The sequence below is a fragment of the Pongo abelii genome, chromosome 22 (genome assembly GCF_028885655.2).
Source record: "Pongo abelii isolate AG06213 chromosome 22, NHGRI_mPonAbe1-v2.0_pri, whole genome shotgun sequence".
In the NCBI taxonomy this organism is placed as follows: domain Eukaryota; kingdom Metazoa; phylum Chordata; class Mammalia; order Primates; family Hominidae; genus Pongo; species Pongo abelii.
Genome location: NC_072007.2, coordinates 32,287,920 through 32,293,708, shown reverse-complemented (window position 1 = coordinate 32,293,708; position 5,789 = coordinate 32,287,920).

The following is a 5,789-nucleotide window of genomic DNA, read 5'->3' as shown; positions in this document are numbered from 1 at the left end:
CCTAAGTGTACCCATATAAGAGCAGCTATAAAATGCAGAACTAACCAAAATCAGTTACACTTTTCTAAAGGTGATACTCATGGTCTTTATAGTCTGAGTATTCAACTGATATTCCAATGTTTTTCTAATCCAAATGTAATAAGGCTCAAGTTCCATTTCTCTGGTAGTGATAAATTCAATCTCAATCATGTTATTTCTTTCCTATAGATGCAAAAAAAGAAAAAGAAAATGTGGAGAATTTTAGTTTCCTAGGCTTTACTCTACAATGGTCAATTACTCTCCTTTAGCACAGTTCCTTGACAAATATGAACACCAAAAACTTTGGTAAGTATAAGAAATGTTTATCACAATAGTCCTCAATTGAGTTCATAAATAAAATGAAGTTGTGGAGAAGTTTTCCAAATATTTAGAATGTTTAATTTTCAGTTATGTAACAAAAAAATGTTAATAGTGTCTCCTCAATCTATGCCCAAGTACTCAAACACCTAGGTTTAGCCACTTCTTTAGCTTAAAGTAGGAAATAATAAATATTTCTCTTATAGATACTTCCACAGAGAAAATAAATAAATAGTGACATTGATCTAAATTACCTTGCTATAGTTATGTGTTTTTAATGTCTGGAAATACCAGACATTTGCGTTAATTATAAAATTTTACATTTTCTCCATTCATAATAAATCTCACTTCTCACCCTTCATTATCCAAATAGCCTTGTCCTTTGATGTGTATGTTTACCAGTTATATTCTTACAATTAATGCACTACTGATTCACACCTAACTGGTAAAATATATGATCTATTGCCTTATCTCCAAGTGACTATTGAATGTACATGAACATGGATATGTGAATGTAAAACAGACAGGCTTTATTTGAGGCAGCTTCTACATCTGATAAAGGGGCAGTGTGATCTGTTTAAAAGCAGTTAACTGATGGATAGATTTCACCTAGGATATTAGGAACCATTTCTGACTGTCACTCAAACTAGGAAGTATATTTCATTGTATCCCAAAGCCAGTAAGACTCAGTAATAATGTCAAGTTTTTCTAGAACACTCATTGGCAGAAATTTCCATTAAGGTAGGTATCATGTGTGGCTGGAATGATAGCTGGTACATGGGAAATTTGAAGATAGCATTTGTTCAAATAAATGTGTGGATTAACAAATGCAGAGATAAATAAGGACAATTATATCTTCAGTATTTTTAAAAACCTCTGCAGTAGGAAAAATGAGCACAAAATGTGAAGCACAAATAAACGGCATCAAATCATTCTGTTAAAGGAGGAGGGTGTCCAGGTTCTTGGCATCTTTAACAAAGAACTGGACAAAACACACAAACAAAGCAAGGAAGGGACAAAGGAATTTATTGAAAATGAAAGTACACTCCACAGTGTGGGAGCGGACCTGAGCATAGGAGCTCCAAGGCCACGTTACAGAATTTTTGGGAGTCTAAATACCCCCTAGAGGATTCCATTGGTTACTTCTGGTATGCTCTATGTAAATGGAGAGGATGAAGTAAAGTTACATTTACTCTGTATGTCCTATGGAGAGGATATTTCCTCTCATAGCTGAAGTGTAAATTAGCCTTATATGTACCTTGCCTCCAGACCCTATTTTCCTGCCTCTTCTCCCACCCTCCCACCGACAGATGTGATTCCCATAAATCCATAAATCTTTATAGGAGGCAGAGAGACCAATGGTCGTCTTTTTCTGTAACTGCTTCATGCTGGCTTGGAGTGTAGTCCTTACTTATTGGGGATCATGGAACTCTCGCCCTGTTCTCTCTAGTGGAGGCAGAGTAGCTTTTTGAAGGCCAGGTGTGTTGTCTTCACCTGGAACTAGCTGGGATTTTTGTTGCATGATCATCTGAAGCTTGATGGTCTCTAGGCCAGAGGAAATGAATTTGGTTAAAAGATTTAATGGGGATTTTAGGGGGTGGATACCTATGCTGTCAGAAATCTTTATTATAGAGATTTGCAGGATTCAAAACAAAATCTGATTTATTCTAGAATCTATGTGTTTCCTGAAAGTCTTAGCACAAGCAACTCCATTTTGGTTTGGTTTGGTTTGGCTTGGTTTGTTGAGACCTAGTACATGAACTTAGTCCAAAATGATGGCCCCCCAGAATTTTGTTTAAAAAGTTCTGCCTGGCTGGGCGCAGTGGCTCACACCTGTAATCCCAGCACTTTGGGAAGCCAAAGCAGGCAGGTCACAAGGTCAGGAGATCAAGACCATCCTGGCTAACATGGTGAAACCTCATCTCTACTAAAAATACAAAAAATTAGATGGGTGTGGCAGCACGCACCTATAGTCCCAGCTACTCAGGAGGCTGAGGCAGGAGAATTGCTTGAACCTGAACCCAGGAGACAGAGGTTGCAGTGATCCGAGATCACGGCACTGCACTCCAGCCTGGGCAACAGAGCAAGACTCCATCTCAGGAGAAAAAAAAAAAATTCCCCCTTCTTGGTCAGGTTCTCACTTAGGTGAGAGTGTACCAAAACTTAGGGCCTTGGCACCACTCTCTGTTACCATCATTTTGGGTTTCTGGTCTCAGCACATTATTTATAGGTTATGGTGTCCTCATGGTTGCACATTTCTTTCAGCTCCTGTTATTCCAGTTGAGGAGAGACCACATCACATTCTAGAGATGGCTGCATGCAAGCATTTGAAACCTTTGAGAGAATACAGTGCACCTGGAGACTATTACTATGACTATTGGGAGAATAATATCAAGAGTTTGGAATATGCTCCTTACTCAAGGTCCCCATAAAACAAACCTCCTAAAATCAAATAGATCAAATAATGAGCTAGATAAAGAACGTACTCACTTGACTAAGCAATTTCTTCATCAATCCCCTACCACTGAATTTCTATAATCTTCATTTGATGTATTTCTCTATAGGCCACAAGTGCCAGCAGCTGCACAGGTATTTCTCTGTTTAGCAAATTTTATCATAACTTTCACAAGAAAATTTAGAGTCTATTCTGTAACTGTAGCCTTTACAGTAGAATATGCCATAGAGCCTATCATGAGTGATTAAATTTCTAGTCATTGCATAGTTTACTTTAAACCATGGAAAAAGGACCTAACAAATGATGCCCTTTTAGAAGAGTGAAGGCCTTCTGGCAATGTTCTCTTTAACCCATGATGTGGGTTAGAAGGAGTAACCAGTGTTTTGCTTTTGGCTGATTATGAGGCGACACATGTACCATTAAAGTTTCTTAACAACAGTGGGCCTTCATCTTTTATCTATCAAAGTATAAGGTTATCCATGTACAAGGCAGGCTGCAAACTCATTAACAAATAAAAGTGTGCCCCATAAGTGCACATAACAGACCCTTTTTCCACTTCTATTGTTCTTAGAAGGCATAAGCAAGAAAAAATATTCAAAGATATGAGTTCATGATAGCAGAAGTCTTAATCTGTGAACTTAGGAAGCTGTTCACATCAAGGGTGCTATTCTCTTCTTGGGAGAAATTTCCCTGCCTAGTTTGACCTTTAGGGTTCCAGTGGGTGCACAGCTCCAATAGCATAGAGGGACCCTTCTCAGTCATGAGGTTATGAACCCAAAGTTCAAGGTCCTGAAGTTTTGTTGTAGTGTGGATGGCAAGTATGGTTTTACTCTGATGTTTCCAGAAGATTCAAACCATAAAAAGCTTTCTTTAACTGGTGAAAATATACTGTAGCATAATAATTTACTGTTATAACATCAGTCCTCTTGTGTGGGAAAGCTTTTATACAACCAGAAAACATGCATTGAATTAATTGTCTTCCCAGGAATATGGGACCAAGCATTGGTTATAAACTATTTTAAACAATTTCAGTTTCAACTGGTTTAACATGAAAATATGACAAAGTATTTTCTTGGTATTTAATTAATTTTATTCTACTTGAGTTAGTAGTTTTATACAAGGAAATTTATTTTTTTCTGTGGTTTACAATAACATAATAACTATAATTGTGATTGGTAGCATACACTTAGACATTAAAATTTTAGAAATCCCATACAGTTTTGGAATATATTCACAAACACATAGCCTAAAGAAGATTGAACATCATTTTGGCAATCCTACGTACCTAAACATGTCAAATAATCCTGTTTACCTCCTTTCTGGATGTTTTCAGGGGCACTCTGATCCATCCAGAAACCCAGGCATTAGGAAAGACAATTTTGAAGCTTAAGTTTGATTTTGGAATTCCAGATTACCATAGATTATTTCTTTTGCCAAAATGATGACTCCAAAATTTTAAAGAATCAAAAAACTTTTATAACCTTTAAAAAACAACAACAACAAAAAAAAACACATTCTACTGTTTTTGCACACCTTACATGTAAAACTGTTTCTAGCAGTCTCAATTGCATATTATAATGGTGAGTCTTAGCAATTTTAACTTTAATGTATACGTGGTAAGTTATGTTCTAATAAGGTTTGACTGCTTCCAGCATAGCTAGGGAGTGGCCAGCTCCACATGTCCCCAGGCCTTACCCAGCTAGAAAGCAGGCAAGTTAAACAATTTTCAAAAACCAAAGAAGCAGTTTATGATCTTAAAGCTTTTAGTAAACCTAATATTTGAACATAACTTACACCACATGTTTACATTTTGAAGACGTTGTATTTTACCAATAATCTTTAAAACTGTCTTTATTTGCCAACGATTACTCAAGTCACATGAACAAAATAAAAGGCATTACGTTTTTCACATTTCTGATGAAACATTTGATTTAAGCTCTTAGTATTATTAAATCAATTAAGTCAAAACTTTACATAGGAGACAAACAGTGATTTTTATCTTTAATTTAACCAGTTTGCACAGAAAGAAAGAGGTCAGAGACTGACTGGCAAGAAATTCTTACCCTTTTGCCAGCATGCCAGGATTCTAGGTTCTCTCTCCCTGAGCAGCCGTAGGGCTCATGTTTGACTCATGTTTGACTGTATGTAAACAAACATATTGCCATGAATTAAGAATATTCATAAATAGTTTACAAGTTTTGGAGAAACTAGGCAGAGAGAAAGAAATATGACTCAAATTCTGTTTATGAGAGTATAGTCAGCATACTTAAAATACCAGGAAGCCTAAAATTCAAAAAGTTAGTTTATAAGGATAAAAAGCTGGTGTGCTCCATTAATCCTGTGACCTGACAAAGGTAGCTTAGGAATTCCAGACAAGTGGAATGAATATGACTTGCTAGAAATGCACTGGAAACAAAATAACTATTCACAAAACCAAATAAAAGCCTTCCACTAGAATATAAAAAACATCATGATTTATATATACGGATACTCAATCAAAGCCAGAGAAGAATAAACAGCAAATGAATGGAAACTAGAAGCAAAAACAATTAAGGGGGAAACCAAATCTAAATTTTCCTACTCAATTTACCCTGGTGGTTACAGTGTCACCTAGCGCCCCAAAAAACCCACATAATGAATATTTTATTCCTGACACACAATTCAATATCCTTAAGTTCACCAATATCATTATACATTCTGTGAAATTCAGAAATTCACTTTAGGCACAAGACCAATAAGTACTCTAGCACTATCCACACAAAACTGTAAACATAGTGTGAAGCAATGCAAGCACGTATGTGAAATTTGACTTTATGCTAAATCCAGCTCCATGCTTAACTATATTTTTAAAAAACTGCCAAACTGCCAATGCATTTTTTACAATACTTTTAACTTTATCAAGACTAAGAGCTTTAACTATGAAAATGATAGACAAATGTTTCAAATTCTTTATCAGGTTTTAAATAATATTTTATTATTTAAAGCTTTTCCACATCTT